Genomic DNA, 10,864 nt, shown 5'->3' on the forward strand with positions numbered 1-10,864 from the left:
AGCCAGAAAACCACCCAACACCTTTTTGTTTGCATGTCTATGGTGAGGAAAAACTTGGGTTCTTGAACATGTATGTTTATCAATAAAAGTCCTAACTTGAAACATTTCGCAATCTTTTATCCTCTTTACAATCATACGCCACGTACAGTTTTTGTCAACCATACACCTTGTTTCGAAACGATCTTTGCTTGATTTGTTAACTTTTAGTTGATAGCCATCTTCCACACATTTCGTATACAAAGCTATCTTCAAGTCTTCCTTTGTATCAAAACAATCATCTTTCTTGATACGAATAATTTTTGTGTAACAATCAACTGCTATCTTTACCAACTCTTCTTCCGGTATCTGAAATAATTCTGGCATATTCCAGTTATACTCCCGTGGCATTTTCTTCGGGAACTTTTCTTTGGGGATTTCTTCTTCTTCTTCTTCTTCAAGGTTATATGAATTACAGAATGGATGTTCAACATGTTCATATACAGTCGTAACTTCCTCCTCATTATCATCAACAACATCTTCCTCGGCAACGACTGTTTCATCATCAAAATTTGGGTATTGACCAATATCAAAATCATTACACGCAGGGTCTGTTTCTTCTTCTAAAAAATCATCAAAATCCGAGTATTGACCAAGATCAAAGTCCGGGTATTGACCAAGATCAAATTTTGAATACTGACTAGTACTCACAATTTTTTCTGTTGGCTCATCATCGTCTAACTGGTCAATACGAAAATCGGAATTTGGTGCTGAAAGTTGATTGGGATTTGGATTAGGGAAATGTTGTGGGTTTTGAGATTGTGTTTGGTATTGGAAATGTGGTGAAATAATATTTGCTTGGTGATGAAATTGTGGTGGAACCATTAAATTTTGAGCACCATAAACTGGGGTTGAAAAACTTAGTTGATTACTACCCACTACTGACCCAACTTCACTACTTCTAGGTTCAACAACATACAATGTAACATCATCACTTGAAACATTAATGTAAGCAATGAATCGTTCAACATCTTCATTGTAAACTTTACCATTTCTCTGATAAGATAGCCTAAATCCACTTAGGGGCTCTAAATTCAATTTATTTGCAACACGTAACATTAGAGTTTCATAAGTTAACTTTTTTAATGACAATTTTAGTTGAAGATTCATGGGTAAAGACATATATTGTAAAACACCATGAACATTCTCCCATGACCCTCCAAAACATAAATCTATCCAAACATGATCAACATTAGATGATTTCATTATTGTAAATTAATTTACTAAACAAACGAGCTGCGAAACTAAAACCTGTTGCCGGATGGGGAAGGATGTCGTTGGATATAGGAACGGATGTCGCCAGAGAGAGTGATGATAGAGATGGAATGAGTTGCGATTTAGGGATTTAGGTTATGAGTTGTTGCTGCTGCGTAGTTATATACCCAAAACATTTGTGTTGCGAAACTAAAACCTGTTGTGAATTCAGAAATCGAGTTGCGAATTTGAAATTCAGTATTGCGATAGTCAGAATCTCGTTGCGATAGTCAAAATCTCGTTGCGATAGTCAGATTCGCATTGCGATAGTCAGATTCGCATTGCGATTTACATATTCGCATTGCGATTTACGTATTCGCATTACGATTTACGTATTTGCATTGCGATTTACGTAATCGCATTGCGATTTTCCAAATTCGCGTTGCGATTTACGTATTCACATTGCGAATTAGGAAAATCGCAACGTGAATTAGGAAAATCGCAACGCGAATTAGGAAAATCGCAACGCGAATTTGGAAAATCGCAATGCGATAGTCAGAATCGCGTTGCGAATCTGGAAACTGATTTGCGATACCGGAGATCGCGTTGCGAATTATCGATCGCATTGCGATTTAGTTGGTCATTTTGGCAAATCCAAAAAAAGTTGATTAAAATTGTATATTATAAGGCATTTTTGGTCACTGATGTTATTTTATCTAATTATTATATTTCCAAGTGATTTTGAAGAAGAAGACATTTATTTCCCAACGATTTTGTCCCATATACAGTCATTGAATGAAGATTATGAAACATTAATGGAGTAGTTGAGTTTAGTTGGTGGTGTAAATATCCATTTTAAAAAATGAACTGGTTAGGAAAGCAAAAGTTTCAGGGTACATTTGAATATATTTGATAGCTAATTTTATAAAATAGAGATGAACAAATAATTATTAAATAATTAAATTAAAATATAATTATTAAAAAATCATTACATAATTCAATATGTGAATTATGCAAATATACAATAATAAAATTGATAAGAAATTTCATAACATAAATTTAGTTTAGTTTATAATAAACTAATGCCTCAAGTGAAATTGAAAACTAAAACCCCACAATGCCTACAACTTCAAATCTTTTAAAATTAGTAGAATGACTAAAAATTTAATCAAATACACTAAAAATTCTGCAAAAAACAGTTCCCAAATATTAAAATCATCACAATTTCTAAACCTTCAAGATGTGAAAAGAAAGAAAGAAACACATGTAAAATAAACCAAAATGGGAAAAAACCCACAACTACAAAATCATCAAGCAATATCTCATTAGATCCAGAACCTTGAAAAGACCAAAATTAATAACCAGAATAGACAATGATATTCGACTCAGCTTGAGCTTGAGACTGGCGAAACACAGTTGTTATGTTGAAGCAGCCTTGACTTTTGTCATCCATGAAGAAAGAATTGGGGGACTGAACGAGACGCTTGAACTTGTGTTTCTTCTTCTCAAGCTCCGTTGGAGGATTCAGCAAATCGCATCGTTTTGGAGAACCATTTTGACTTGGATGCTAGATGTTTCAAGAACAATCTCAAAAACCCTAGAAAGCATAGTAGGCGGCAAAGGAGAGTGAAGAAGGAGAAAGAGGGATGTTAGGGAAAGGGAGTGTTTGACGGTGGAGGGAAAGGGAGACTTTGCGTTTACCTGCTCATGAACGTAAACCTGGGAAAAAGAATGAGAAACATGTTTCAAACAAGAGAAGGGACAAGGATAAGCCAAAGGTGAATCGGTGTTGGTGTTGGGAGGGTGGACGGTGGAGGAGGAGGAGGGAGGGGTAGTTTCGACATATTTTATAATTTTATTTTTTTAATTATTTATTATTTGTTCACATAAAATAAATTAAAATTAAATGGTGACATGACACGTTTTGATTGGTCCGATTTTTTTTTCTAACAAAGTTAATGTTTTGGAGCAAATAGAGTAACATTTTAAATTTTAGGGTAAAAAGTCTTGAAAAATATTTTAAGAGATAATTTGATATAAATGATATAGTTAAGGGATAATGAGACATTTAAGATAATCAATTTAATTTATTAACCAATAGAATTAAACATTAACTGTCACGACGATTATAAAAATAATTTATATATTTTTTAAAATCAAATGAAACCTTACCCCAAATCAAGAATTTCGATTTTTATATGATAAATGATTTCAGTTAAAGTTTATAATATATAGAATATAGTGACAAAATTACTCTAAATTATTTTAATAAAAACAAAGATGAAAATAAGACGCGAATAGCCCCATATTTATTTTCCAACAATCACCCATTTAAGTCTCCTACAAAATAACGGTCTATATTACCAAACGGCACCGTTTTGTGTACCTGGCTTTCTAATCCATTTAACACCTTTACAAGTTGTCATAATAGACCTTGCCATTTTAACCGTTAACTGCCTGTTCCGAGTTGACCCTCCACTACCGCTACTACCTACTCCCATATACAACGCCGCCGCCGCCACAACCATCAATGGGCTCGACGAAAGCAGTAGCTCCATCATCCCCACATTTTCTTCAGCCCCTAATAACGATAGACGCCTCCGTTTCACTCTTCCTCCACAAGCTCTTCAAACCTATCCTCCCGGCTTTCCTCTTCCTCCTCCTCGAATACTCCGCCGATTTCCAGTTTACCTTCCCAGTTTCCATCGCTCTCTTTCTAGCCTCCCCTTCCTTTTCATCTTTAGCCGTCCCTCTCATCCTCGGCCACCTCCTTGATTGCACTTTGATCGGCCGCATCAAACTGATTTCCCCCGTGCCCGTCCTAATTACAACCCAAACTCCATCGGTTCACACCGCCAAGTCTTTCCCAAGTGGCCACGCTTCGCGGGCTCTATTTTAGCTACTCTCTTCCATCTTGTTTTTCGACACAACGAGGAACTCGTTTCGGATTTTATTCAACGCTGGATTAGAATAGAACCCGTTTTCGTTCTATTAGGCGTATGGGTTTGGGCTATAACGACTGCTACTTCAAGGGTTTTGCTTGGAAGGCATTTCCTTTTCGACGTTTTGGCGGGGGAGTTTGTTGGGGCGCTTGAAGGGATTGTTGCGTTTCGGTATTTGAGGTTCTAGGATGCGTTCTCGGAGGTATGGGGTCGCTTCTTGTTGCTAAAGTTTGTACCTTTTACACGAGGGGAGTGAATTATTTAACTTATGCCAAAATCGTTGATAATTCAAATTGCAATTGTGTATTTTAAGCTAATCATCTAAACTTGAGAAATGTTTGCATACGTCTCTTTTGCTTTCATCATGCTTTACATTGCGCATGGTTATATTCGTCGATCAGCTATGTAAATGAGTTTTGGCATCCATTTTTACCAATTTCACATTTTTAAGGTATTTTAGTTATTGATTGGATGAGGGTGTTATTTCTTTTTATGAACACAGCATGGTTTGTTGTTAATTGATGAAGTTAGTAGCCTAGTTCATCGTGTAAATCATCAACCGAGTCATACGATTAGCTCTATAAGATCAGTGACCTTTTGGTAGAGAATTTTATAGTGTTTCTTTGAGGTCTAGCAGGTAGAGGAAATCATCCATTCTAGAGAACCCTTAGAAACTTGGTAATTCTATTTCTATTTTTGTGCAAATAGACATGTTGAAACTCGGTAATTCTATTTCTATTTTTGTGCAAATAGACATGTAGAAACTTGGTAACATATTCCTTTCTAAGAGAATTTTGTGTAATTGCCCCTGAACTTACATTAAAGTCCGTAAATTGTTGGTAAAAGTTACTTGACAGGCCAATTTGAATAAATAATGAAGAGCGGCACAAAAACCATGTCGTTATAAACTAATGTCTTAGAAGTGAATTTGTCCTAATTTATGTAATCGTTATAATGTAATAATGTCCCCCAAGATTAACATCGTCTCTCCAAAAATTCATACACCTAAAAATTGAAACGGACTTGGGCGCTATTGTTCTTCTCTAAAGAACGGAACTCGAAAGAAAGCAGAGAACTCTTGAGAATAAAAACGTTGAGAGAAAAATCAATTTTGAAGTGCATTAGAAATGCTGAAAACATTTTGTATTCATAGGCTAAGACCACCAATATAAGCGGGAAATAATACAAATGGTATGTATAATAGACACGTAATTATGCGAAGATTAGGGGTGAACAAAACTCGACTCGAAAAATCGATTTTTCGACTTATTTCGACTCGAATTAACTTCGAGTTTTAATTTAATAAACTCGACTAAAAAAAATTCAAGTTCAAACCGAGTTGTAAAATACAACTTGAATAGCTCTAAATTTTTAGTAATTAGTGGATTTATTTTCAAGTTTGAGTGAGTCATTTTGCTTTGTATGATATATGTATCAAATATGAAGAAATATATTTGTATTGTATATATGGTTATAGAAAGTTACTTAAATTAGAATCAAATAATACTATAATATTATAAATTTTTACAATTAAAGTTATACAAAAACTCAAAAAATCGACTCGACTCGATCAAACGCTTACCCTAGTGAAGACGAGCATATCATTCTACATTCTACATTTAATAAGAAAAGAAATTAAAAACTCATTCAAATATATTTCTCATTCTAATGTGAGATTATTGATTTTAAATTCTTTAGGTATTACCAACATAAATTACTTTTAAAGTTACAAAAAGTATTTAAACCACATTTTAAAAGTCAACAATAAAATATTGTTTATAGAACTTTCATGAATTGCACTATTTTTCATTATGATTCTTATTGTGTATTATTTTTCACTATGATTAAATTAGAATGGGTTCTACAATATTATTACAATGAGAAAGAAAGAAAGAAAGAAAGAGATTTGGGTCTTATTTGTATGATACTTTTATAAATAAATAAATAAAAATTAATTTTGTACCAAGCTGGGGAGTGATAATAAATATTAGTAACACAACTGGCTGGATGATAAATAAATATAACGGTAGGTATTAGTTCAAATTTTGATTATATTTTATTATAATTATAATAACAGAAAAGTATTTGATGTTTGAATTTATTTAATAATAAATATTTTTTATAATTAAACTTGTTATTTTGATATATATTAAGTTATAAGATATAAATAATTTCATGATTTTTTTGTTTGCAATCTCTATATTTATAGTAAAATTTATTTACATGTTTAGTGATTCAGCAAAAATTAACTGTATTATATCTCATCTTTAGTACAATACTTATCCTATATTAATTTTCGAGTTGTTTTACTATTGCTCCAACCTGCAAGCAGGATCGATTTGTAAATGTGTATTATATATCTTTAAGAGGTGCATGGAAAGTATAAATAATACCAAGCAGGACCGATAGAATATGCATTTTGCCCCACTTTTCGGATGAACGAAAGGTCACTCTTGTATTGCACAAACATGTTCCAACATCGTTGTAAGCACAGCTTCGTTGATTCCATACATACACGTAAGAAAATTCACTATTTTAAAGTATCTTGTGCTCCTCTTGATTTAGTTTAAGTTTCACAATTTAATAACTTATTCATCAGCAAACCAAGTATTAATTAATTCTTAAGCCATCATAGTTGAATGAATTTTTTTTAACACTTTGTGCCACTCATACAACTTATCATTTTCAAACAAATTAAAGCAAAAAAAAAAAAAAAATTACTTTTTTCTTCCATTCTTATTTCCCCTTTTATCACATTCATTTTGTACATGCAAAGGGCGTTTCAAGCTTATTTGAACGTCCCACGAAGGACTTGTATTACAAACACAATCTTAATGAAAGTGATTTTGTTCCGTTCCAAGTCTCTTGTAATTCTTCATGTTAATGGAAGGTGGGTTCCGCTTCTTCTAATTCAATCCCATGATCAGCAAGTCTCTTGTCCTTGTACACGTACCGCTTAGCAAAAACAAAGTAAATTAACAAGCTCAGAATTGCCAGAAGCCAGTAAAAATCATAGAGCCTCCCTTTGTTCAGATTGTCCGGTAGCCACGGATGCTTGGTTGCAGTCACCTTGTGAACTATGGTTACCAGCAATGAACTGAAGAAAAACCCTAATGAGAGGGTACTCAAAAACAACCCCGTGCTTATTGTTTTCATCCCTTTAGGGCACTCCCTTAAGAAAAAAGTCGAGCTGCCCTGTGTATGTAAAGGCCTCCCCGGACCCCACTATCAGAAACTGGGGGATCAGCCAGATGACGGTCATCGGGATTTGAGCCGATGGGTTGCTCGTCAGACCATGTGAGCTCGCGACTCTCAATATCATTGCAATAATGGATAGAACCAAACCGACACCGATCCTTTGCAAAGGGGTTAAACCCTGGGTTCTTAAGAACCTTTCTGGCGATTGGAGAAATGATTCTGTCGTAAATTGGGACGGTCAAGAGAATGCTACCGATGAAGAAAACCCAGAGTGATGCAGGTGAGATTTGGAATTTGCCCATGTGACGGTCCATGGTATTGGCTTGGGACACTGAAAAGGTTGTCATCTGGGCATGGACGGACCAAAACATTATTGTGGTAGCCCAAACGGGTAGCATTCTTATCACTAATTTCACTTCTTCAACATATGTTAAGGTAGCTAAGTTCCACTTGTTTGCTTTGGCAACAGATGGGTCCTTGATCGCTGCCCTGTCCAAGAAACTTTACAAAATTTCAAGCAAAGAAACAAGAAACTGTTGAATCATTTTGAATGTGATCAATATGAAGCAATAAAGAATCCAAAATTGCTAGTTACTTACCGTTACTCTTTGCTGTGGGGCAACTTTTGCTTCTTCTTCTTCTTCTTCTTCAATGCCTCAGCTGCATCATCAATTTCGAAAAGCAGCGACGCATCAGATGGTAACTCCAAATGCCTCTTCTTCCAGGCGGCTACAAACACGGCGGCGATTTGAGTCAGTGGGCTGCCCACCAATTTCTTGAAACGGTACCGCCTGGTCCCCGATAGAAACACCACCAACCCTATCAAGATAGCACAAGCACAGATACCGTAACCCCATCCACGCCCTAAATTGTCCTGGATGTACACGAGGACGGTGACTGAACAGAGCGAGCCTATGTTTATGAAGAAGAAGAACCAGTTGAAGAAGTTTGTCATCCGGGATTTCTCTTCGGGGTCGGACTCGTCGAATTGATCTGACCCGAACCCTGAGACACTGGACTTGAGCCCCCCGGTCCCAAGGGCAGTCATGTACAGAGCTAAGTAGAGAATAATGAGTTGCATGCCGCTAGCTGGGGTGCAAGTTGTTGAACTGTCCTGCTGCATTTTGGAGCCCTTAGGCTTGGGACTATTGTTGAGATTGTCAAGATGGTGACGCCCTGCTCAAAAACATTAAAAAACAAAATCAACTTTAGCTTTAAAATTGGACGTTCCAGCTATAGGGTAAATTCTTCAGTTAGGATATGTAAAGTAGAGATGATGGTCTAATAAAAGAAAATCAATCTTACAGTTGCCTGAACGGTGGCGAAGATTCCGATGGTGAGATATCTGTGAATAGTAGAGAATTCAAATTAACCGAGTTGGTGCATGGGAAAGTACTACAAAAGTAGGCAAACAAACCTGCCAAGGAAAGTGTCTGTGATGAAACCACCGAGCAGACAGAGCAAAAAGGAGGTGCCTAGGAAGTTGGTGACGGTGGTGGCTGAGGTAGCACTGCCCAAATGCATGGTTCCAGTCAAATACGTCACCAAATTAACAGCGATACTAACGTTGTTAGCCTCTCACATGCCTCAGTTCCTGAGAAACCCCATATACTTAATTAGATCCAAACCAGAAGTAAATGACAATTCAAAGCAAAAACTAGGAAATGTAAAGACCAAGAATCATGGCAGCACTGGTCCAGCCACCGGAGTTGGAGCTGTCGGCGGGTTTTCCCCTGTAGTCCCAGGCATCAGGGAGGGTTTTCCCTTGTGTTATAGGGACGGACATTGTTTGACAGAAGCTGAAAAAAGGGTTGATTGTAATGGTAAGATAAAAGGTGTAGCTGTGGCGACGATGAGAAGCAAAGGATGGTTATATAGAGGGAGCTTGGGTGGTGGCAGAGTCATGATAATATAAAGTCAAAGTTGGAGGAAATGTCACTTATGGCCTACACTGATTGGCTTTGCTATTATTTAACTGCACGAATGATTGATACGCACACCTCCTCCCCTCTTGGGACGTTCAACCTTGGAATTGGGCACAATAGTTATTTTTTAAAATACTGAACTCGAATACCATAAATATGTAGAGTATATGCTTTTCATATAAATAATTGAAAGTTATTTTCAAATAAATATTATATCAAATTAATCTAATAAAACTTTGAAAGTTAACGCTTCGTATTTCTCTTGCTATGAACACCACCCAATTCCCCAGATCAGCTGTGAAAAGCTTCCTTTATACTAGTATGAATTTAAGAGCCAAAATCTACGTTGCACTAGTGCCTATCCACCTAGTGCCATGGTTTTACTGTATATGTTGCATGACGAGGACTCATTGCTTTTCATGATTTTTTTAAGAGAAAATAACCTCAGTGACCAAAAATCTCATATAATATACGATTTTAACTAATTTTTTCTGCATTTTTCAAAATGACCAACAAAATCGCAATGCGATCGCTAATTCGCAACGCGATCTCCATTATCGCAAATTCGCGTTGCATTTCGCGTTGCGATAGTTGGAAATCGCGTTGAGATGGTATACAATGTCGTTGCGATTTTCCCAATTCGCAATGTGAATAAGTAAATCGCAACGCGAATTGGGAAAATCGCAATGCGATACTGACTATCGCAATGCGATACTTACTATCGCAATGCGATAATACAAAATCGCAACGAGATACTGACTTTTGCAACACGATTTACATAGCGCCATTTGTATTAACGCGTATTTTTTTTCTTCAAATTCCAAACACGAATTTTTTCTTAATAAATCGGAAACTGAACCGTCCACAGTAATCGCAACTCATAACCTCAAACTCAAAAACACAACACTCAGTCCCATCTCCATCTCTCACTCTCTACGGCAAAATCCGTCCCCATCTCCGAAGATTTCCGTCCCCATCGCCGGCAAAATCCCTCACAACCATTCACAGTCAAAATTCCCTCACAATCATTCAGAAATGGAAAATCAACCTCCGAGGGTTAGTTTTTTTTTTATTTTTATTTTAAAATTTTTGCATTATTTTAGGTTTTTCATATTGAGATTGATGATAAGTTTACTGGTAATTTCAATAATAGATTAACCATTTCACTTAGATTTCTTATTAAATTCATTCGATTGCTGCCAATACTGCTAAACTGTTTAGCCTGTGAAGTTAGTATTTGTCTTTGCTTTGTCTTTTGGTTGAAGTAATGCAGAAGAAGAATAGTTTCGAGAATGAAAATCGCAACGCGGAAATAACTATCGCAACGAGATAATCGCAACGCGAAATAAAATCGCAACGCGAAACCAAAATCGCATTGCGATTTTCATTTCGCGTTGCGATTTTCATTTCGCGTTGCGATTTTTATTTCGCGGTTGCGATTTTCATTTCGCGTTGCGATTGTCTGGTTGCGATAGTCATTTCGCGTTGCGATTCTCTCGTTGCGATAGTCATTTCCGCGTTTCGATTCTCATTATCTCGTTGCGATTTTCATTTCAACCAAAAGACAAA

At 36.2% G+C, this 10,864-nt stretch overlaps 2 pseudogenes; one reads left to right on the forward strand and one right to left on the reverse strand.

The window, feature by feature from the left end:
• Positions 1-3,682: 3,682 nt before the first annotated feature.
• Positions 3,683-4,437, forward strand: LOC120173122 (annotated as a pseudogene).
• Positions 4,438-6,890: 2,453 nt separating this feature from the next.
• LOC120173120 lies at positions 6,891-9,235 on the reverse strand (annotated as a pseudogene).
• Between the last annotated feature and the right edge of the window lie 1,629 nt (positions 9,236-10,864).

This window comes from Hibiscus syriacus, unplaced genomic scaffold (genome assembly GCF_006381635.1).
Source record: "Hibiscus syriacus cultivar Baekdansim isolate YM2019G1 unplaced genomic scaffold, ASM638163v2 tig00111941_pilon, whole genome shotgun sequence".
Classification (NCBI taxonomy): domain Eukaryota; kingdom Viridiplantae; phylum Streptophyta; class Magnoliopsida; order Malvales; family Malvaceae; genus Hibiscus; species Hibiscus syriacus.